At 53.1% G+C, this 18,170-nt stretch overlaps 60 non-coding genes across 60 annotated transcripts; 24 read left to right on the top strand and 36 right to left on the bottom strand.

Annotated features, from left to right (window-relative positions):
- Positions 1-179: 179 nt before the first annotated feature.
- Trnad-guc lies at positions 180-251 on the bottom strand. Its single transcript has one exon. It is a non-coding gene; the product is annotated as a tRNA-Asp (tRNA).
- Positions 252-358: 107 nt separating this feature from the next.
- On the bottom strand, positions 359-430 carry Trnad-guc. The gene has a single exon. It is a non-coding gene; the product is annotated as a tRNA-Asp (tRNA).
- A 107-nt stretch (positions 431-537) lies between these two features.
- On the bottom strand, positions 538-629 carry Trnai-uau. The gene is given in 2 exon segments: positions 538-573; positions 592-629. It is a non-coding gene; the product is annotated as a tRNA-Ile (tRNA).
- Positions 630-1,007: 378 nt separating this feature from the next.
- Trnar-acg lies at positions 1,008-1,080 on the top strand. Its single transcript has one exon. It is a non-coding gene; the product is annotated as a tRNA-Arg (tRNA).
- Positions 1,081-1,367: 287 nt separating this feature from the next.
- Positions 1,368-1,439, top strand: Trnam-cau. Its single transcript has one exon. It is a non-coding gene; the product is annotated as a tRNA-Met (tRNA).
- A 245-nt stretch (positions 1,440-1,684) lies between these two features.
- Trnad-guc lies at positions 1,685-1,756 on the bottom strand. The gene has a single exon. It is a non-coding gene; the product is annotated as a tRNA-Asp (tRNA).
- Positions 1,757-1,863: 107 nt separating this feature from the next.
- On the bottom strand, positions 1,864-1,935 carry Trnad-guc. The gene has a single exon. It is a non-coding gene; the product is annotated as a tRNA-Asp (tRNA).
- A 107-nt stretch (positions 1,936-2,042) lies between these two features.
- Positions 2,043-2,134, bottom strand: Trnai-uau. The gene is given in 2 exon segments: positions 2,043-2,078; positions 2,097-2,134. It is a non-coding gene; the product is annotated as a tRNA-Ile (tRNA).
- A 378-nt stretch (positions 2,135-2,512) lies between these two features.
- Trnar-acg lies at positions 2,513-2,585 on the top strand. Its single transcript has one exon. It is a non-coding gene; the product is annotated as a tRNA-Arg (tRNA).
- A 287-nt stretch (positions 2,586-2,872) lies between these two features.
- Trnam-cau lies at positions 2,873-2,944 on the top strand. Its single transcript has one exon. It is a non-coding gene; the product is annotated as a tRNA-Met (tRNA).
- A 245-nt stretch (positions 2,945-3,189) lies between these two features.
- Trnad-guc lies at positions 3,190-3,261 on the bottom strand. The gene has a single exon. It is a non-coding gene; the product is annotated as a tRNA-Asp (tRNA).
- Positions 3,262-3,368: 107 nt separating this feature from the next.
- Positions 3,369-3,440, bottom strand: Trnad-guc. The gene has a single exon. It is a non-coding gene; the product is annotated as a tRNA-Asp (tRNA).
- Positions 3,441-3,547: 107 nt separating this feature from the next.
- Positions 3,548-3,639, bottom strand: Trnai-uau. Its single transcript is given in 2 exon segments — positions 3,548-3,583; positions 3,602-3,639. It is a non-coding gene; the product is annotated as a tRNA-Ile (tRNA).
- Positions 3,640-4,017: 378 nt separating this feature from the next.
- On the top strand, positions 4,018-4,090 carry Trnar-acg. The gene has a single exon. It is a non-coding gene; the product is annotated as a tRNA-Arg (tRNA).
- Positions 4,091-4,377: 287 nt separating this feature from the next.
- On the top strand, positions 4,378-4,449 carry Trnam-cau. Its single transcript has one exon. It is a non-coding gene; the product is annotated as a tRNA-Met (tRNA).
- A 245-nt stretch (positions 4,450-4,694) lies between these two features.
- Positions 4,695-4,766, bottom strand: Trnad-guc. Its single transcript has one exon. It is a non-coding gene; the product is annotated as a tRNA-Asp (tRNA).
- Positions 4,767-4,873: 107 nt separating this feature from the next.
- Positions 4,874-4,945, bottom strand: Trnad-guc. The gene has a single exon. It is a non-coding gene; the product is annotated as a tRNA-Asp (tRNA).
- Positions 4,946-5,052: 107 nt separating this feature from the next.
- Trnai-uau lies at positions 5,053-5,144 on the bottom strand. Its single transcript is given in 2 exon segments — positions 5,053-5,088; positions 5,107-5,144. It is a non-coding gene; the product is annotated as a tRNA-Ile (tRNA).
- A 378-nt stretch (positions 5,145-5,522) lies between these two features.
- Trnar-acg lies at positions 5,523-5,595 on the top strand. The gene has a single exon. It is a non-coding gene; the product is annotated as a tRNA-Arg (tRNA).
- A 287-nt stretch (positions 5,596-5,882) lies between these two features.
- On the top strand, positions 5,883-5,954 carry Trnam-cau. Its single transcript has one exon. It is a non-coding gene; the product is annotated as a tRNA-Met (tRNA).
- A 245-nt stretch (positions 5,955-6,199) lies between these two features.
- Trnad-guc lies at positions 6,200-6,271 on the bottom strand. The gene has a single exon. It is a non-coding gene; the product is annotated as a tRNA-Asp (tRNA).
- Positions 6,272-6,378: 107 nt separating this feature from the next.
- On the bottom strand, positions 6,379-6,450 carry Trnad-guc. Its single transcript has one exon. It is a non-coding gene; the product is annotated as a tRNA-Asp (tRNA).
- A 107-nt stretch (positions 6,451-6,557) lies between these two features.
- Trnai-uau lies at positions 6,558-6,649 on the bottom strand. The gene is given in 2 exon segments: positions 6,558-6,593; positions 6,612-6,649. It is a non-coding gene; the product is annotated as a tRNA-Ile (tRNA).
- Positions 6,650-7,027: 378 nt separating this feature from the next.
- On the top strand, positions 7,028-7,100 carry Trnar-acg. Its single transcript has one exon. It is a non-coding gene; the product is annotated as a tRNA-Arg (tRNA).
- A 287-nt stretch (positions 7,101-7,387) lies between these two features.
- On the top strand, positions 7,388-7,459 carry Trnam-cau. Its single transcript has one exon. It is a non-coding gene; the product is annotated as a tRNA-Met (tRNA).
- A 245-nt stretch (positions 7,460-7,704) lies between these two features.
- On the bottom strand, positions 7,705-7,776 carry Trnad-guc. Its single transcript has one exon. It is a non-coding gene; the product is annotated as a tRNA-Asp (tRNA).
- Positions 7,777-7,883: 107 nt separating this feature from the next.
- Positions 7,884-7,955, bottom strand: Trnad-guc. The gene has a single exon. It is a non-coding gene; the product is annotated as a tRNA-Asp (tRNA).
- Positions 7,956-8,062: 107 nt separating this feature from the next.
- Positions 8,063-8,154, bottom strand: Trnai-uau. Its single transcript is given in 2 exon segments — positions 8,063-8,098; positions 8,117-8,154. It is a non-coding gene; the product is annotated as a tRNA-Ile (tRNA).
- A 378-nt stretch (positions 8,155-8,532) lies between these two features.
- Positions 8,533-8,605, top strand: Trnar-acg. The gene has a single exon. It is a non-coding gene; the product is annotated as a tRNA-Arg (tRNA).
- A 287-nt stretch (positions 8,606-8,892) lies between these two features.
- Trnam-cau lies at positions 8,893-8,964 on the top strand. The gene has a single exon. It is a non-coding gene; the product is annotated as a tRNA-Met (tRNA).
- A 245-nt stretch (positions 8,965-9,209) lies between these two features.
- Positions 9,210-9,281, bottom strand: Trnad-guc. The gene has a single exon. It is a non-coding gene; the product is annotated as a tRNA-Asp (tRNA).
- Positions 9,282-9,388: 107 nt separating this feature from the next.
- On the bottom strand, positions 9,389-9,460 carry Trnad-guc. Its single transcript has one exon. It is a non-coding gene; the product is annotated as a tRNA-Asp (tRNA).
- Positions 9,461-9,567: 107 nt separating this feature from the next.
- Trnai-uau lies at positions 9,568-9,659 on the bottom strand. Its single transcript is given in 2 exon segments — positions 9,568-9,603; positions 9,622-9,659. It is a non-coding gene; the product is annotated as a tRNA-Ile (tRNA).
- A 378-nt stretch (positions 9,660-10,037) lies between these two features.
- On the top strand, positions 10,038-10,110 carry Trnar-acg. Its single transcript has one exon. It is a non-coding gene; the product is annotated as a tRNA-Arg (tRNA).
- A 287-nt stretch (positions 10,111-10,397) lies between these two features.
- On the top strand, positions 10,398-10,469 carry Trnam-cau. The gene has a single exon. It is a non-coding gene; the product is annotated as a tRNA-Met (tRNA).
- Positions 10,470-10,714: 245 nt separating this feature from the next.
- Positions 10,715-10,786, bottom strand: Trnad-guc. Its single transcript has one exon. It is a non-coding gene; the product is annotated as a tRNA-Asp (tRNA).
- A 107-nt stretch (positions 10,787-10,893) lies between these two features.
- Positions 10,894-10,965, bottom strand: Trnad-guc. The gene has a single exon. It is a non-coding gene; the product is annotated as a tRNA-Asp (tRNA).
- A 107-nt stretch (positions 10,966-11,072) lies between these two features.
- On the bottom strand, positions 11,073-11,164 carry Trnai-uau. Its single transcript is given in 2 exon segments — positions 11,073-11,108; positions 11,127-11,164. It is a non-coding gene; the product is annotated as a tRNA-Ile (tRNA).
- Positions 11,165-11,542: 378 nt separating this feature from the next.
- Trnar-acg lies at positions 11,543-11,615 on the top strand. The gene has a single exon. It is a non-coding gene; the product is annotated as a tRNA-Arg (tRNA).
- Positions 11,616-11,902: 287 nt separating this feature from the next.
- Positions 11,903-11,974, top strand: Trnam-cau. The gene has a single exon. It is a non-coding gene; the product is annotated as a tRNA-Met (tRNA).
- Positions 11,975-12,219: 245 nt separating this feature from the next.
- On the bottom strand, positions 12,220-12,291 carry Trnad-guc. Its single transcript has one exon. It is a non-coding gene; the product is annotated as a tRNA-Asp (tRNA).
- A 107-nt stretch (positions 12,292-12,398) lies between these two features.
- Trnad-guc lies at positions 12,399-12,470 on the bottom strand. Its single transcript has one exon. It is a non-coding gene; the product is annotated as a tRNA-Asp (tRNA).
- A 107-nt stretch (positions 12,471-12,577) lies between these two features.
- On the bottom strand, positions 12,578-12,669 carry Trnai-uau. Its single transcript is given in 2 exon segments — positions 12,578-12,613; positions 12,632-12,669. It is a non-coding gene; the product is annotated as a tRNA-Ile (tRNA).
- A 378-nt stretch (positions 12,670-13,047) lies between these two features.
- On the top strand, positions 13,048-13,120 carry Trnar-acg. The gene has a single exon. It is a non-coding gene; the product is annotated as a tRNA-Arg (tRNA).
- Positions 13,121-13,407: 287 nt separating this feature from the next.
- Positions 13,408-13,479, top strand: Trnam-cau. Its single transcript has one exon. It is a non-coding gene; the product is annotated as a tRNA-Met (tRNA).
- A 245-nt stretch (positions 13,480-13,724) lies between these two features.
- On the bottom strand, positions 13,725-13,796 carry Trnad-guc. Its single transcript has one exon. It is a non-coding gene; the product is annotated as a tRNA-Asp (tRNA).
- Positions 13,797-13,903: 107 nt separating this feature from the next.
- Trnad-guc lies at positions 13,904-13,975 on the bottom strand. Its single transcript has one exon. It is a non-coding gene; the product is annotated as a tRNA-Asp (tRNA).
- A 107-nt stretch (positions 13,976-14,082) lies between these two features.
- Positions 14,083-14,174, bottom strand: Trnai-uau. Its single transcript is given in 2 exon segments — positions 14,083-14,118; positions 14,137-14,174. It is a non-coding gene; the product is annotated as a tRNA-Ile (tRNA).
- Positions 14,175-14,552: 378 nt separating this feature from the next.
- On the top strand, positions 14,553-14,625 carry Trnar-acg. The gene has a single exon. It is a non-coding gene; the product is annotated as a tRNA-Arg (tRNA).
- Positions 14,626-14,912: 287 nt separating this feature from the next.
- Positions 14,913-14,984, top strand: Trnam-cau. Its single transcript has one exon. It is a non-coding gene; the product is annotated as a tRNA-Met (tRNA).
- Positions 14,985-15,229: 245 nt separating this feature from the next.
- Positions 15,230-15,301, bottom strand: Trnad-guc. Its single transcript has one exon. It is a non-coding gene; the product is annotated as a tRNA-Asp (tRNA).
- Positions 15,302-15,408: 107 nt separating this feature from the next.
- Positions 15,409-15,480, bottom strand: Trnad-guc. Its single transcript has one exon. It is a non-coding gene; the product is annotated as a tRNA-Asp (tRNA).
- Positions 15,481-15,587: 107 nt separating this feature from the next.
- On the bottom strand, positions 15,588-15,679 carry Trnai-uau. Its single transcript is given in 2 exon segments — positions 15,588-15,623; positions 15,642-15,679. It is a non-coding gene; the product is annotated as a tRNA-Ile (tRNA).
- Positions 15,680-16,057: 378 nt separating this feature from the next.
- Trnar-acg lies at positions 16,058-16,130 on the top strand. Its single transcript has one exon. It is a non-coding gene; the product is annotated as a tRNA-Arg (tRNA).
- A 287-nt stretch (positions 16,131-16,417) lies between these two features.
- Trnam-cau lies at positions 16,418-16,489 on the top strand. Its single transcript has one exon. It is a non-coding gene; the product is annotated as a tRNA-Met (tRNA).
- A 245-nt stretch (positions 16,490-16,734) lies between these two features.
- Trnad-guc lies at positions 16,735-16,806 on the bottom strand. The gene has a single exon. It is a non-coding gene; the product is annotated as a tRNA-Asp (tRNA).
- Positions 16,807-16,913: 107 nt separating this feature from the next.
- Trnad-guc lies at positions 16,914-16,985 on the bottom strand. Its single transcript has one exon. It is a non-coding gene; the product is annotated as a tRNA-Asp (tRNA).
- A 107-nt stretch (positions 16,986-17,092) lies between these two features.
- Trnai-uau lies at positions 17,093-17,184 on the bottom strand. The gene is given in 2 exon segments: positions 17,093-17,128; positions 17,147-17,184. It is a non-coding gene; the product is annotated as a tRNA-Ile (tRNA).
- Positions 17,185-17,562: 378 nt separating this feature from the next.
- Positions 17,563-17,635, top strand: Trnar-acg. The gene has a single exon. It is a non-coding gene; the product is annotated as a tRNA-Arg (tRNA).
- Positions 17,636-17,922: 287 nt separating this feature from the next.
- On the top strand, positions 17,923-17,994 carry Trnam-cau. The gene has a single exon. It is a non-coding gene; the product is annotated as a tRNA-Met (tRNA).
- The last annotated feature ends 176 nt before the right edge of the window (positions 17,995-18,170 follow it).

Raw genomic sequence — 18,170 nt, 5'->3', positions numbered from 1 at the left:
TGACTCAGCGTTAACAGCAAACCCCGTAATTCTGAAGTGTGAAGAATGCGAGAACCACTTCCTAAGATGTAGCATTTTTTAAGATTTCGCGCCAACTACACTCCACGATCGCAAAGTTAATGCTCTTACGACCCCCATACGGGCAACACTCGAACAGGTTTGTGAGATAAAAATCGCACCTCCCCGGCGGGGAATCGAACCCCGGTCTCCCGCGTGACAGGCGGGGATACTAACCACTATACTACCGAGGATGCGCTGTAGGCAGTTGCCCTTGTGCGAGAGATATGGTGCTAGTAGCCGCAAACGTCCTACACTAAGTTCGGCGAGTGATAGAGCAGCAATTAAAAATCGGATGTGCCTCCCCGGCGGGGAATCGAACCCCGGTCTCCCGCGTGACAGGCGGGGATACTAACCACTATACTACCGAGGAAGACGCAGCTAGCGTCTCGAATGCACAATTATGTTACTCAAATAGCTGATACATCTCAAACCTAGCCTCCTGTTGCTGTCAGAGACAGCTGCTATGAAATAAAAGTATGCCCCAGGTGAGGCTCGAACTCACAACCCCCGCATTGCTCACGGCTACTGCCTTATAAGTACCGTGCGCTAACCAATTGCGCCACTGGGGCTACAACACGGCGCTCTCAGTTAGCGGTATTCACTTTGCTGCAAACCTGTGGTGGCCACAGAAACATACGATCGCCACCTGATGCCATACTGCGACTTTGGCACCTGACTACCAATGCTTCGTGCTATTCTTGTTTCATATGCTACGCTTACATGCATATCAACCGGCTCTCGTCGTCGAGAAAACGCGGGAAAACGCGCGCCTTGCCTTCTGCTACCTGTCGAACAGCGAGAGCAGATGCGTGGCAAGCTCTAAGCTCTGCAGGCGCACTGCGGCCACGCAGCTGCACGAAAGGTACCTTCCTTGGGAGCTTGCTCAGCCATGGAGAACACGTTTCTTAGCGAATTGCACTTGTCTCGTAGAAAGAAGTGCTGCCATTGGCCCTGTGGCGCAACGGATAACGCGTCTGACTACGGATCAGAAGATTCCAGGTTCGAATCCTGGCAGGGTCAGCATTTTGTTAGTTGCCGACGCGTAGCTGGGCAGTGGATTTCGTATGTCGCCGCATCGTGGAGTGCTTTGTTGCTCCTGTGCATCTCGCAGCTGCATGTCGAGTCGATCGTGGTAAATATCGCTGCCTGCAAGCGTCAGCGTAGCGTCAGTCGAGCAAAGTCGAGACAAGTCAAGCTGAGAGCTGTAGGAGATGATACGCAATTAAATACAGGCGTGTGAAAGCGACGCAGACAACACTTTCCAAGTGTCCCACGTCACGTGGCGAAGAGCGGGCGCAAGCCTAGCCAGCAGAGTGGCGCAGTGGAAGCGTGCTGGGCCCATAACCCAGAGGTCCGTGGATCGAAACCACGCTCTGCTAAAATTATTTATTTTGCGGACTGCGTCGAGCTCGATTATTACGCCCACAGCGTGGGCTGGGGTGCTTTGACTCAGCGTTAACAGCAAACCCCGTAATTCTGAAGTGTGAAGAATGCGAGAACCACTTCCTAAGATGTAGCATTTTTTAAGATTTCGCGCCAACTACACTCCACGATCGCAAAGTTAATGCTCTTACGACCCCCATACGGGCAACACTCGAACAGGTTTGTGAGATAAAAATCGCACCTCCCCGGCGGGGAATCGAACCCCGGTCTCCCGCGTGACAGGCGGGGATACTAACCACTATACTACCGAGGATGCGCTGTAGGCAGTTGCCCTTGTGCGAGAGATATGGTGCTAGTAGCCGCAAACGTCCTACACTAAGTTCGGCGAGTGATAGAGCAGCAATTAAAAATCGGATGTGCCTCCCCGGCGGGGAATCGAACCCCGGTCTCCCGCGTGACAGGCGGGGATACTAACCACTATACTACCGAGGAAGACGCAGCTAGCGTCTCGAATGCACAATTATGTTACTCAAATAGCTGATACATCTCAAACCTAGCCTCCTGTTGCTGTCAGAGACAGCTGCTATGAAATAAAAGTATGCCCCAGGTGAGGCTCGAACTCACAACCCCCGCATTGCTCACGGCTACTGCCTTATAAGTACCGTGCGCTAACCAATTGCGCCACTGGGGCTACAACACGGCGCTCTCAGTTAGCGGTATTCACTTTGCTGCAAACCTGTGGTGGCCACAGAAACATACGATCGCCACCTGATGCCATACTGCGACTTTGGCACCTGACTACCAATGCTTCGTGCTATTCTTGTTTCATATGCTACGCTTACATGCATATCAACCGGCTCTCGTCGTCGAGAAAACGCGGGAAAACGCGCGCCTTGCCTTCTGCTACCTGTCGAACAGCGAGAGCAGATGCGTGGCAAGCTCTAAGCTCTGCAGGCGCACTGCGGCCACGCAGCTGCACGAAAGGTACCTTCCTTGGGAGCTTGCTCAGCCATGGAGAACACGTTTCTTAGCGAATTGCACTTGTCTCGTAGAAAGAAGTGCTGCCATTGGCCCTGTGGCGCAACGGATAACGCGTCTGACTACGTATCAGAAGATTCCAGGTTCGAATCCTGGCAGGGTCAGCATTTTGTTAGTTGCCGACGCGTAGCTGGGCAGTGGATTTCGTATGTCGCCGCATCGTGGAGTGCTTTGTTGCTCCTGTGCATCTCGCAGCTGCATGTCGAGTCGATCGTGGTAAATATCGCTGCCTGCAAGCGTCAGCGTAGCGTCAGTCGAGCAAAGTCGAGACAAGTCAAGCTGAGAGCTGTAGGAGATGATACGCAATTAAATACAGGCGTGTGAAAGCGACGCAGACAACACTTTCCAAGTGTCCCACGTCACGTGGCGAAGAGCGGGCGCAAGCCTAGCCAGCAGAGTGGCGCAGTGGAAGCGTGCTGGGCCCATAACCCAGAGGTCCGTGGATCGAAACCACGCTCTGCTAAAATTATTTATTTTGCGGACTGCGTCGAGCTCGATTATTACGCCCACAGCGTGGGCTGGGGTGCTTTGACTCAGCGTTAACAGCAAACCCCGTAATTCTGAAGTGTGAAGAATGCGAGAACCACTTCCTAAGATGTAGCATTTTTTAAGATTTCGCGCCAACTACACTCCACGATCGCAAAGTTAATGCTCTTACGACCCCCATACGGGCAACACTCGAACAGGTTTGTGAGATAAAAATCGCACCTCCCCGGCGGGGAATCGAACCCCGGTCTCCCGCGTGACAGGCGGGGATACTAACCACTATACTACCGAGGATGCGCTGTAGGCAGTTGCCCTTGTGCGAGAGATATGGTGCTAGTAGCCGCAAACGTCCTACACTAAGTTCGGCGAGTGATAGAGCAGCAATTAAAAATCGGATGTGCCTCCCCGGCGGGGAATCGAACCCCGGTCTCCCGCGTGACAGGCGGGGATACTAACCACTATACTACCGAGGAAGACGCAGCTAGCGTCTCGAATGCACAATTATGTTACTCAAATAGCTGATACATCTCAAACCTAGCCTCCTGTTGCTGTCAGAGATAGCTGCTATGAAATAAAAGTATGCCCCAGGTGAGGCTCGAACTCACAACCCCCGCATTGCTCACGGCTACTGCCTTATAAGTACCGTGCGCTAACCAATTGCGCCACTGGGGCTACAACACGGCGCTCTCAGTTAGCGGTATTCACTTTGCTGCAAACCTGTGGTGGCCACAGAAACATACGATCGCCACCTGATGCCATACTGCGACTTTGGCACCTGACTACCAATGCTTCGTGCTATTCTTGTTTCATATGCTACGCTTACATGCATATCAACCGGCTCTCGTCGTCGAGAAAACGCGGGAAAACGCGCGCCTTGCCTTCTGCTACCTGTCGAACAGCGAGAGCAGATGCGTGGCAAGCTCTAAGCTCTGCAGGCGCACTGCGGCCACGCAGCTGCACGAAAGGTACCTTCCTTGGGAGCTTGCTCAGCCATGGAGAACACGTTTCTTAGCGAATTGCACTTGTCTCGTAGAAAGAAGTGCTGCCATTGGCCCTGTGGCGCAACGGATAACGCGTCTGACTACGGATCAGAAGATTCCAGGTTCGAATCCTGGCAGGGTCAGCATTTTGTTAGTTGCCGACGCGTAGCTGGGCAGTGGATTTCGTATGTCGCCGCATCGTGGAGTGCTTTGTTGCTCCTGTGCATCTCGCAGCTGCATGTCGAGTCGATCGTGGTAAATATCGCTGCCTGCAAGCGTCAGCGTAGCGTCAGTCGAGCAAAGTCGAGACAAGTCAAGCTGAGAGCTGTAGGAGATGATACGCAATTAAATACAGGCGTGTGAAAGCGACGCAGACAACACTTTCCAAGTGTCCCACGTCACGTGGCGAAGAGCGGGCGCAAGCCTAGCCAGCAGAGTGGCGCAGTGGAAGCGTGCTGGGCCCATAACCCAGAGGTCCGTGGATCGAAACCACGCTCTGCTAAAATTATTTATTTTGCGGACTGCGTCGAGCTCGATTATTACGCCCACAGCGTGGGCTGGGGTGCTTTGACTCAGCGTTAACAGCAAACCCCGTAATTCTGAAGTGTGAAGAATGCGAGAACCACTTCCTAAGATGTAGCATTTTTTAAGATTTCGCGCCAACTACACTCCACGATCGCAAAGTTAATGCTCTTACGACCCCCATACGGGCAACACTCGAACAGGTTTGTGAGATAAAAATCGCACCTCCCCGGCGGGGAATCGAACCCCGGTCTCCCGCGTGACAGGCGGGGATACTAACCACTATACTACCGAGGATGCGCTGTAGGCAGTTGCCCTTGTGCGAGAGATATGGTGCTAGTAGCCGCAAACGTCCTACACTAAGTTCGGCGAGTGATAGAGCAGCAATTAAAAATCGGATGTGCCTCCCCGGCGGGGAATCGAACCCCGGTCTCCCGCGTGACAGGCGGGGATACTAACCACTATACTACCGAGGAAGACGCAGCTAGCGTCTCGAATGCACAATTATGTTACTCAAATAGCTGATACATCTCAAACCTAGCCTCCTGTTGCTGTCAGAGACAGCTGCTATGAAATAAAAGTATGCCCCAGGTGAGGCTCGAACTCACAACCCCCGCATTGCTCACGGCTACTGCCTTATAAGTACCGTGCGCTAACCAATTGCGCCACTGGGGCTACAACACGGCGCTCTCAGTTAGCGGTATTCACTTTGCTGCAAACCTGTGGTGGCCACAGAAACATACGATCGCCACCTGATGCCATACTGCGACTTTGGCACCTGACTACCAATGCTTCGTGCTATTCTTGTTTCATATGCTACGCTTACATGCATATCAACCGGCTCTCGTCGTCGAGAAAACGCGGGAAAACGCGCGCCTTGCCTTCTGCTACCTGTCGAACAGCGAGAGCAGATGCGTGGCAAGCTCTAAGCTCTGCAGGCGCACTGCGGCCACGCAGCTGCACGAAAGGTACCTTCCTTGGGAGCTTGCTCAGCCATGGAGAACACGTTTCTTAGCGAATTGCACTTGTCTCGTAGAAAGAAGTGCTGCCATTGGCCCTGTGGCGCAACGGATAACGCGTCTGACTACGGATCAGAAGATTCCAGGTTCGAATCCTGGCAGGGTCAGCATTTTGTTAGTTGCCGACGCGTAGCTGGGCAGTGGATTTCGTATGTCGCCGCATCGTGGAGTGCTTTGTTGCTCCTGTGCATCTCGCAGCTGCATGTCGAGTCGATCGTGGTAAATATCGCTGCCTGCAAGCGTCAGCGTAGCGTCAGTCGAGCAAAGTCGAGACAAGTCAAGCTGAGAGCTGTAGGAGATGATACGCAATTAAATACAGGCGTGTGAAAGCGACGCAGACAACACTTTCCAAGTGTCCCACGTCACGTGGCGAAGAGCGGGCGCAAGCCTAGCCAGCAGAGTGGCGCAGTGGAAGCGTGCTGGGCCCATAACCCAGAGGTCCGTGGATCGAAACCACGCTCTGCTAAAATTATTTATTTTGCGGACTGCGTCGAGCTCGATTATTACGCCCACAGCGTGGGCTGGGGTGCTTTGACTCAGCGTTAACAGCAAACCCCGTAATTCTGAAGTGTGAAGAATGCGAGAACCACTTCCTAAGATGTAGCATTTTTTAAGATTTCGCGCCAACTACACTCCACGATCGCAAAGTTAATGCTCTTACGACCCCCATACGGGCAACACTCGAACAGGTTTGTGAGATAAAAATCGCACCTCCCCGGCGGGGAATCGAACCCCGGTCTCCCGCGTGACAGGCGGGGATACTAACCACTATACTACCGAGGATGCGCTGTAGGCAGTTGCCCTTGTGCGAGAGATATGGTGCTAGTAGCCGCAAACGTCCTACACTAAGTTCGGCGAGTGATAGAGCAGCAATTAAAAATCGGATGTGCCTCCCCGGCGGGGAATCGAACCCCGGTCTCCCGCGTGACAGGCGGGGATACTAACCACTATACTACCGAGGAAGACGCAGCTAGCGTCTCGAATGCACAATTATGTTACTCAAATAGCTGATACATCTCAAACCTAGCCTCCTGTTGCTGTCAGAGACAGCTGCTATGAAATAAAAGTATGCCCCAGGTGAGGCTCGAACTCACAACCCCCGCATTGCTCACGGCTACTGCCTTATAAGTACCGTGCGCTAACCAATTGCGCCACTGGGGCTACAACACGGCGCTCTCAGTTAGCGGTATTCACTTTGCTGCAAACCTGTGGTGGCCACAGAAACATACGATCGCCACCTGATGCCATACTGCGACTTTGGCACCTGACTACCAATGCTTCGTGCTATTCTTGTTTCATATGCTACGCTTACATGCATATCAACCGGCTCTCGTCGTCGAGAAAACGCGGGAAAACGCGCGCCTTGCCTTCTGCTACCTGTCGAACAGCGAGAGCAGATGCGTGGCAAGCTCTAAGCTCTGCAGGCGCACTGCGGCCACGCAGCTGCACGAAAGGTACCTTCCTTGGGAGCTTGCTCAGCCATGGAGAACACGTTTCTTAGCGAATTGCACTTGTCTCGTAGAAAGAAGTGCTGCCATTGGCCCTGTGGCGCAACGGATAACGCGTCTGACTACGGATCAGAAGATTCCAGGTTCGAATCCTGGCAGGGTCAGCATTTTGTTAGTTGCCGACGCGTAGCTGGGCAGTGGATTTCGTATGTCGCCGCATCGTGGAGTGCTTTGTTGCTCCTGTGCATCTCGCAGCTGCATGTCGAGTCGATCGTGGTAAATATCGCTGCCTGCAAGCGTCAGCGTAGCGTCAGTCGAGCAAAGTCGAGACAAGTCAAGCTGAGAGCTGTAGGAGATGATACGCAATTAAATACAGGCGTGTGAAAGCGACGCAGACAACACTTTCCAAGTGTCCCACGTCACGTGGCGAAGAGCGGGCGCAAGCCTAGCCAGCAGAGTGGCGCAGTGGAAGCGTGCTGGGCCCATAACCCAGAGGTCCGTGGATCGAAACCACGCTCTGCTAAAATTATTTATTTTGCGGACTGCGTCGAGCTCGATTATTACGCCCACAGCGTGGGCTGGGGTGCTTTGACTCAGCGTTAACAGCAAACCCCGTAATTCTGAAGTGTGAAGAATGCGAGAACCACTTCCTAAGATGTAGCATTTTTTAAGATTTCGCGCCAACTACACTCCACGATCGCAAAGTTAATGCTCTTACGACCCCCATACGGGCAACACTCGAACAGGTTTGTGAGATAAAAATCGCACCTCCCCGGCGGGGAATCGAACCCCGGTCTCCCGCGTGACAGGCGGGGATACTAACCACTATACTACCGAGGATGCGCTGTAGGCAGTTGCCCTTGTGCGAGAGATATGGTGCTAGTAGCCGCAAACGTCCTACACTAAGTTCGGCGAGTGATAGAGCAGCAATTAAAAATCGGATGTGCCTCCCCGGCGGGGAATCGAACCCCGGTCTCCCGCGTGACAGGCGGGGATACTAACCACTATACTACCGAGGAAGACGCAGCTAGCGTCTCGAATGCACAATTATGTTACTCAAATAGCTGATACATCTCAAACCTAGCCTCCTGTTGCTGTCAGAGACAGCTGCTATGAAATAAAAGTATGCCCCAGGTGAGGCTCGAACTCACAACCCCCGCATTGCTCACGGCTACTGCCTTATAAGTACCGTGCGCTAACCAATTGCGCCACTGGGGCTACAACACGGCGCTCTCAGTTAGCGGTATTCACTTTGCTGCAAACCTGTGGTGGCCACAGAAACATACGATCGCCACCTGATGCCATACTGCGACTTTGGCACCTGACTACCAATGCTTCGTGCTATTCTTGTTTCATATGCTACGCTTACATGCATATCAACCGGCTCTCGTCGTCGAGAAAACGCGGGAAAACGCGCGCCTTGCCTTCTGCTACCTGTCGAACAGCGAGAGCAGATGCGTGGCAAGCTCTAAGCTCTGCAGGCGCACTGCGGCCACGCAGCTGCACGAAAGGTACCTTCCTTGGGAGCTTGCTCAGCCATGGAGAACACGTTTCTTAGCGAATTGCACTTGTCTCGTAGAAAGAAGTGCTGCCATTGGCCCTGTGGCGCAACGGATAACGCGTCTGACTACGGATCAGAAGATTCCAGGTTCGAATCCTGGCAGGGTCAGCATTTTGTTAGTTGCCGACGCGTAGCTGGGCAGTGGATTTCGTATGTCGCCGCATCGTGGAGTGCTTTGTTGCTCCTGTGCATCTCGCAGCTGCATGTCGAGTCGATCGTGGTAAATATCGCTGCCTGCAAGCGTCAGCGTAGCGTCAGTCGAGCAAAGTCGAGACAAGTCAAGCTGAGAGCTGTAGGAGATGATACGCAATTAAATACAGGCGTGTGAAAGCGACGCAGACAACACTTTCCAAGTGTCCCACGTCACGTGGCGAAGAGCGGGCGCAAGCCTAGCCAGCAGAGTGGCGCAGTGGAAGCGTGCTGGGCCCATAACCCAGAGGTCCGTGGATCGAAACCACGCTCTGCTAAAATTATTTATTTTGCGGACTGCGTCGAGCTCGATTATTACGCCCACAGCGTGGGCTGGGGTGCTTTGACTCAGCGTTAACAGCAAACCCCGTAATTCTGAAGTGTGAAGAATGCGAGAACCACTTCCTAAGATGTAGCATTTTTTAAGATTTCGCGCCAACTACACTCCACGATCGCAAAGTTAATGCTCTTACGACCCCCATACGGGCAACACTCGAACAGGTTTGTGAGATAAAAATCGCACCTCCCCGGCGGGGAATCGAACCCCGGTCTCCCGCGTGACAGGCGGGGATACTAACCACTATACTACCGAGGATGCGCTGTAGGCAGTTGCCCTTGTGCGAGAGATATGGTGCTAGTAGCCGCAAACGTCCTACACTAAGTTCGGCGAGTGATAGAGCAGCAATTAAAAATCGGATGTGCCTCCCCGGCGGGGAATCGAACCCCGGTCTCCCGCGTGACAGGCGGGGATACTAACCACTATACTACCGAGGAAGACGCAGCTAGCGTCTCGAATGCACAATTATGTTACTCAAATAGCTGATACATCTCAAACCTAGCCTCCTGTTGCTGTCAGAGACAGCTGCTATGAAATAAAAGTATGCCCCAGGTGAGGCTCGAACTCACAACCCCCGCATTGCTCACGGCTACTGCCTTATAAGTACCGTGCGCTAACCAATTGCGCCACTGGGGCTACAACACGGCGCTCTCAGTTAGCGGTATTCACTTTGCTGCAAACCTGTGGTGGCCACAGAAACATACGATCGCCACCTGATGCCATACTGCGACTTTGGCACCTGACTACCAATGCTTCGTGCTATTCTTGTTTCATATGCTACGCTTACATGCATATCAACCGGCTCTCGTCGTCGAGAAAACGCGGGAAAACGCGCGCCTTGCCTTCTGCTACCTGTCGAACAGCGAGAGCAGATGCGTGGCAAGCTCTAAGCTCTGCAGGCGCACTGCGGCCACGCAGCTGCACGAAAGGTACCTTCCTTGGGAGCTTGCTCAGCCATGGAGAACACGTTTCTTAGCGAATTGCACTTGTCTCGTAGAAAGAAGTGCTGCCTTTGGCCCTGTGGCGCAACGGATAACGCGTCTGACTACGGATCAGAAGATTCCAGGTTCGAATCCTGGCAGGGTCAGCATTTTGTTAGTTGCCGACGCGTAGCTGGGCAGTGGATTTCGTATGTCGCCGCATCGTGGAGTGCTTTGTTGCTCCTGTGCATCTCGCAGCTGCATGTCGAGTCGATCGTGGTAAATATCGCTGCCTGCAAGCGTCAGCGTAGCGTCAGTCGAGCAAAGTCGAGACAAGTCAAGCTGAGAGCTGTAGGAGATGATACGCAATTAAATACAGGCGTGTGAAAGCGACGCAGACAACACTTTCCAAGTGTCCCACGTCACGTGGCGAAGAGCGGGCGCAAGCCTAGCCAGCAGAGTGGCGCAGTGGAAGCGTGCTGGGCCCATAACCCAGAGGTCCGTGGATCGAAACCACGCTCTGCTAAAATTATTTATTTTGCGGACTGCGTCGAGCTCGATTATTACGCCCACAGCGTGGGCTGGGGTGCTTTGACTCAGCGTTAACAGCAAACCCCGTAATTCTGAAGTGTGAAGAATGCGAGAACCACTTCCTAAGATGTAGCATTTTTTAAGATTTCGCGCCAACTACACTCCACGATCGCAAAGTTAATGCTCTTACGACCCCCATACGGGCAACACTCGAACAGGTTTGTGAGATAAAAATCGCACCTCCCCGGCGGGGAATCGAACCCCGGTCTCCCGCGTGACAGGCGGGGATACTAACCACTATACTACCGAGGATGCGCTGTAGGCAGTTGCCCTTGTGCGAGAGATATGGTGCTAGTAGCCGCAAACGTCCTACACTAAGTTCGGCGAGTGATAGAGCAGCAATTAAAAATCGGATGTGCCTCCCCGGCGGGGAATCGAACCCCGGTCTCCCGCGTGACAGGCGGGGATACTAACCACTATACTACCGAGGAAGACGCAGCTAGCGTCTCGAATGCACAATTATGTTACTCAAATAGCTGATACATCTCAAACCTAGCCTCCTGTTGCTGTCAGAGACAGCTGCTATGAAATAAAAGTATGCCCCAGGTGAGGCTCGAACTCACAACCCCCGCATTGCTCACGGCTACTGCCTTATAAGTACCGTGCGCTAACCAATTGCGCCACTGGGGCTACAACACGGCGCTCTCAGTTAGCGGTATTCACTTTGCTGCAAACCTGTGGTGGCCACAGAAACATACGATCGCCACCTGATGCCATACTGCGACTTTGGCACCTGACTACCAATGCTTCGTGCTATTCTTGTTTCATATGCTACGCTTACATGCATATCAACCGGCTCTCGTCGTCGAGAAAACGCGGGAAAACGCGCGCCTTGCCTTCTGCTACCTGTCGAACAGCGAGAGCAGATGCGTGGCAAGCTCTAAGCTCTGCAGGCGCACTGCGGCCACGCAGCTGCACGAAAGGTACCTTCCTTGGGAGCTTGCTCAGCCATGGAGAACACGTTTCTTAGCGAATTGCACTTGTCTCGTAGAAAGAAGTGCTGCCATTGGCCCTGTGGCGCAACGGATAACGCGTCTGACTACGGATCAGAAGATTCCAGGTTCGAATCCTGGCAGGGTCAGCATTTTGTTAGTTGCCGACGCGTAGCTGGGCAGTGGATTTCGTATGTCGCCGCATCGTGGAGTGCTTTGTTGCTCCTGTGCATCTCGCAGCTGCATGTCGAGTCGATCGTGGTAAATATCGCTGCCTGCAAGCGTCAGCGTAGCGTCAGTCGAGCAAAGTCGAGACAAGTCAAGCTGAGAGCTGTAGGAGATGATACGCAATTAAATACAGGCGTGTGAAAGCGACGCAGACAACACTTTCCAAGTGTCCCACGTCACGTGGCGAAGAGCGGGCGCAAGCCTAGCCAGCAGAGTGGCGCAGTGGAAGCGTGCTGGGCCCATAACCCAGAGGTCCGTGGATCGAAACCACGCTCTGCTAAAATTATTTATTTTGCGGACTGCGTCGAGCTCGATTATTACGCCCACAGCGTGGGCTGGGGTGCTTTGACTCAGCGTTAACAGCAAACCCCGTAATTCTGAAGTGTGAAGAATGCGAGAACCACTTCCTAAGATGTAGCATTTTTTAAGATTTCGCGCCAACTACACTCCACGATCGCAAAGTTAATGCTCTTACGACCCCCATACGGGCAACACTCGAACAGGTTTGTGAGATAAAAATCGCACCTCCCCGGCGGGGAATCGAACCCCGGTCTCCCGCGTGACAGGCGGGGATACTAACCACTATACTACCGAGTATGCGCTGTAGGCACGTGCCCTTGTGCGAGAGATATGGTGCTAGTAGCCGCAAACGTCCTACACTAAGTTCGGCGAGTGATAGAGCAGCAATTAAAAATCGGATGTGCCTCCCCGGCGGGGAATCGAACCCCGGTCTCCCGCGTGACAGGCGGGGATACTAACCACTATACTACCGAGGAAGACGCAGCTAGCGTCTCGAATGCACAATTATGTTACTCAAATAGCTGATACATCTCAAACCTAGCCTCCTGTTGCTGTCAGAGACAGCTGCTATGAAATAAAAGTATGCCCCAGGTGAGGCTCGAACTCACAACCCCGGCATTGCTCACGGCTACTGCCTTATAAGTACCGTGCGCTAACCAATTGCGCCACTGGGGCTACAACACGGCGCTCTCAGTTAGCGGTATTCACTTTGCTGCAAACCAGTGGTGGCCACAGAAACATACGATCGCCACCTGATGCCATACTGCGACTTTGGCACCTGACTACCAATGCTTCGTGCTATTCTTGTTTCATATGCTACGCTTACATGCATATCAACCGGCTCTCGTCGTCGAGAAAACGCGGGAAAACGCGCGCCTTGCCTTCTGCTACCTGTCGAACAGCGAGAGCAGATGCGTGGCAAGCTCTAAGCTCTGCAGGCGCACTGCGGCCACGCAGCTGCACGAAAGGTACCTTCCTTGGGAGCTTGCTCAGCCATGGAGAACACGTTTCTTAGCGAATTGCACTTGTCTCGTAGAAAGAAGTGCTGCCATTGGCCCTGTGGCGCAACGGATAACGCGTCTGACTACGGATCAGAAGATTCCAGGTTCGAATCCTGGCAGGGTCAGCATTTTGTTAGTTGCCGACGCGTAGCTGGGCAGTGGATTTCGTATGTCGCCGCATCGTGGAGTGCTTTGTTGCTCCTGTGCATCTCGCAGCTGCATGTCGAGTCGATCGTGGTAAATATCGCTGCCTGCAAGCGTCAGCGTAGCGTCAGTCGAGCAAAGTCGAGACAAGTCAAGCTGAGAGCTGTAGGAGATGATACGCAATTAAATACAGGCGTGTGAAAGCGACGCAGACAACACTTTCCAAGTGTCCCACGTCACGTGGCGAAGAGCGGGCGCAAGCCTAGCCAGCAGAGTGGCGCAGTGGAAGCGTGCTGGGCCCATAACCCAGAGGTCCGTGGATCGAAACCACGCTCTGCTAAAATTATTTATTTTGCGGACTGCGTCGAGCTCGATTATTACGCCCACAGCGTGGGCTGGGGTGCTTTGACTCAGCGTTAACAGCAAACCCCGTAATTCTGAAGTGTGAAGAATGCGAGAACCACTTCCTAAGATGTAGCATTTTTTAAGATTTCGCGCCAACTACACTCCACGATCGCAAAGTTAATGCTCTTACGACCCCCATACGGGCAACACTCGAACAGGTTTGTGAGATAAAAATCGCACCTCCCCGGCGGGGAATCGAACCCCGGTCTCCCGCGTGACAGGCGGGGATACTAACCACTATACTACCGAGGATGCGCTGTAGGCAGTTGCCCTTGTGCGAGAGATATGGTGCTAGTAGCCGCAAACGTCCTACACTAAGTTCGGCGAGTGATAGAGCAGCAATTAAAAATCGGATGTGCCTCCCCGGCGGGGAATCGAACCCCGGTCTCCCGCGTGACAGGCGGGGATACTAACCACTATACTAACGAGGAAGACGCAGCTAGCGTCTCGAATGCACAATTATGTTACTCAAATAGCTGATACATCTCAAACCTAGCCTCCTGTTGCTGTCAGAGACAGCTGCTATGAAATAAAAGTATGCCCCAGGTGAGGCTCGAACTCACAACCCCGGCATTGCTCACGGCTACTGCCTTATAAGTACCGTGCGCTAACCAATTGCGCCACTGGGGCTACAACACGGCGCTCTCAGTTAGCGGTATTCACTTTGCTGCAAACCAGTGGTGGCCACAGAAACATACGATCGCCACCTGATGCCATACTGCGACTTTGGCACCTGACTACCAATGCTTCGTGCTATTCTTGTTTCATATGCTACGCTTACATGCATATCAACCGGCTCTCGTCGTCGAGAAAACGCGGGAAAACGCGCGCCTTGCCTTCTGCTACCTGTCGAACAGCGAGAGCAGATGCGTGGCAAGCTCTAAGCTCTGCAGGCGCACTGCGGCCACGCAGCTGCACGAAAGGTACCTTCCTTGGGAGCTTGCTCAGCCATGGAGAACACGTTTCTTAGCGAATTGCACTTGTCTCGTAGAAAGAAGTGCTGCCATTGGCCCTGTGGCGCAACGGATAACGCGTCTGACTACGGATCAGAAGATTCCAGGTTCGAATCCTGGCAGGGTCAGCATTTTGTTAGTTGCCGACGCGTAGCTGGGCAGTGGATTTCGTATGTCGCCGCATCGTGGAGTGCTTTGTTGCTCCTGTGCATCTCGCAGCTGCATGTCGAGTCGATCGTGGTAAATATCGCTGCCTGCAAGCGTCAGCGTAGCGTCAGTCGAGCAAAGTCGAGACAAGTCAAGCTGAGAGCTGTAGGAGATGATACGCAATTAAATACAGGCGTGTGAAAGCGACGCAGACAACACTTTCCAAGTGTCCCACGTCACGTGGCGAAGAGCGGGCGCAAGCCTAGCCAGCAGAGTGGCGCAGTGGAAGCGTGCTGGGCCCATAACCCAGAGGTCCGTGGATCGAAACCACGCTCTGCTAAAATTATTTATTTTGCGGACTGCGTCGAGCTCGATTATTACGCCCACAGCGTGGGCTGGGGTGCTTTGACTCAGCGTTAACAGCAAACCCCGTAATTCTGAAGTGTGAAGAATGCGAGAACCACTTCCTAAGATGTAGCATTTTTTAAGATTTCGCGCCAACTACACTCCACGATCGCAAAGTTAATGCTCTTACGACCCCCATACGGGCAACACTCGAACAGGTTTGTGAGATAAAAATCGCACCTCCCCGGCGGGGAATCGAACCCCGGTCTCCCGCGTGACAGGCGGGGATACTAACCACTATACTACCGAGTATGCGCTGTAGGCACGTGCCCTTGTGCGAGAGATATGGTGCTAGTAGCCGCAAACGTCCTACACTAAGTTCGGCGAGTGATAGAGCAGCAATTAAAAATCGGATGTGCCTCCCCGGCGGGGAATCGAACCCCGGTCTCCCGCGTGACAGGCGGGGATACTAACCACTATACTACCGAGGAAGACGCAGCTAGCGTCTCGAATGCACAATTATGTTACTCAAATAGCTGATACATCTCAAACCTAGCCTCCTGTTGCTGTCAGAGACAGCTGCTATGAAATAAAAGTATGCCCCAGGTGAGGCTCGAACTCACAACCCCGGCATTGCTCACGGCTACTGCCTTATAAGTACCGTGCGCTAACCAATTGCGCCACTGGGGCTACAACACGGCGCTCTCAGTTAGCGGTATTCACTTTGCTGCAAACCAGTGGTGGCCACAGAAACATACGATCGCCACCTGATGCCATACTGCGACTTTGGCACCTGACTACCAATGCTTCGTGCTATTCTTGTTTCATATGCTACGCTTACATGCATATCAACCGGCTCTCGTCGTCGAGAAAACGCGGGAAAACGCGCGCCTTGCCTTCTGCTACCTGTCGAACAGCGAGAGCAGATGCGTGGCAAGCTCTAAGCTCTGCAGGCGCACTGCGGCCACGCAGCTGCACGAAAGGTACCTTCCTTGGGAGCTTGCTCAGCCATGGAGAACACGTTTCTTAGCGAATTGCACTTGTCTCGTAGAAAGAAGTGCTGCCATTGGCCCTGTGGCGCAACGGATAACGCGTCTGACTACGGATCAGAAGATTCCAGGTTCGAATCCTGGCAGGGTCAGCATTTTGTTAGTTGCCGACGCGTAGCTGGGCAGTGGATTTCGTATGTCGCCGCATCGTGGAGTGCTTTGTTGCTCCTGTGCATCTCGCAGCTGCATGTCGAGTCGATCGTGGTAAATATCGCTGCCTGCAAGCGTCAGCGTAGCGTCAGTCGAGCAAAGTCGAGACAAGTCAAGCTGAGAGCTGTAGGAGATGATACGCAATTAAATACAGGCGTGTGAAAGCGACGCAGACAACACTTTCCAAGTGTCCCACGTCACGTGGCGAAGAGCGGGCGCAAGCCTAGCCAGCAGAGTGGCGCAGTGGAAGCGTGCTGGGCCCATAACCCAGAGGTCCGTGGATCGAAACCACGCTCTGCTAAAATTATTTATTTTGCGGACTGCGTCGAGCTCGATTATTACGCCCACAGCGTGGGCTGGGGTGCTTTGACTCAGCGTTAACAGCAAACCCCGTAATTCTGAAGTGTGAAGAATGCGAGAACCACTTCCTAAGATGTAGCATTTTTTAAGATTTCGCGCCAACTACACTCCACGATCGCAAAGTTAATGCTCTTACGACCCCCATACGGGCAACACTCGAACAGGTTTGTGAGATAAAAATCGCACCTCCCCGGCGGGGAATCGAACCCCGGTCTCCCGCGTGACAGGCGGGGATACTAACCACTATACTACCGAGGATGCGCTGTAGGCAGTTGCCCTTGTGCGAGAGATATGGTGCTAGTAGCCGCAAACGTCCTACACTAAGTTCGGCGAGTGATAGAGCAGCAATTAAAAATCGGATGTGCCTCCCCGGCGGGGAATCGAACCCCGGTCTCCCGCGTGACAGGCGGGGATACTAACCACTATACTAACGAGGAAGACGCAGCTAGCGTCTCGAATGCACAATTATGTTACTCAAATAGCTGATACATCTCAAACCTAGCCTCCTGTTGCTGTCAGAGACAGCTGCTATGAAATAAAAGTATGCCCCAGGTGAGGCTCGAACTCACAACCCCGGCATTGCTCACGGCTACTGCCTTATAAGTACCGTGCGCTAACCAATTGCGCCACTGGGGCTACAACACGGCGCTCTCAGTTAGCGGTATTCACTTTGCTGCAAACCAGTGGTGGCCACAGAAACATACGATCGCCACCTGATGCCATACTGCGACTTTGGCACCTGACTACCAATGCTTCGTGCTATTCTTGTTTCATATGCTACGCTTACATGCATATCAACCGGCTCTCGTCGTCGAGAAAACGCGGGAAAACGCGCGCCTTGCCTTCTGCTACCTGTCGAACAGCGAGAGCAGATGCGTGGCAAGCTCTAAGCTCTGCAGGCGCACTGCGGCCACGCAGCTGCACGAAAGGTACCTTCCTTGGGAGCTTGCTCAGCCATGGAGAACACGTTTCTTAGCGAATTGCACTTGTCTCGTAGAAAGAAGTGCTGCCATTGGCCCTGTGGCGCAACGGATAACGCGTCTGACTACGGATCAGAAGATTCCAGGTTCGAATCCTGGCAGGGTCAGCATTTTGTTAGTTGCCGACGCGTAGCTGGGCAGTGGATTTCGTATGTCGCCGCATCGTGGAGTGCTTTGTTGCTCCTGTGCATCTCGCAGCTGCATGTCGAGTCGATCGTGGTAAATATCGCTGCCTGCAAGCGTCAGCGTAGCGTCAGTCGAGCAAAGTCGAGACAAGTCAAGCTGAGAGCTGTAGGAGATGATACGCAATTAAATACAGGCGTGTGAAAGCGACGCAGACAACACTTTCCAAGTGTCCCACGTCACGTGGCGAAGAGCGGGCGCAAGCCTAGCCAGCAGAGTGGCGCAGTGGAAGCGTGCTGGGCCCATAACCCAGAGGTCCGTGGATCGAAACCACGCTCTGCTAAAATTATTTATTTTGCGGACTGCGTCGAGCTCGATTATTACGCCCACAGCGTGGGCTGGGGTGCTTTGACTCAGCGTTAACAGCAAACCCCGTAATTCTGAAGTGTGAAGAATGCGAGAACCACTTCCTAAGATGTAGCATTTTTTAAGATTTCGCGCCAACTACACTCCACGATC

This window comes from Schistocerca americana, chromosome 8, assembly GCF_021461395.2.
Source record: "Schistocerca americana isolate TAMUIC-IGC-003095 chromosome 8, iqSchAmer2.1, whole genome shotgun sequence".
In the NCBI taxonomy this organism is placed as follows: domain Eukaryota; kingdom Metazoa; phylum Arthropoda; class Insecta; order Orthoptera; family Acrididae; genus Schistocerca; species Schistocerca americana.
This window is presented reverse-complemented; position numbering and strand designations above follow the sequence as displayed.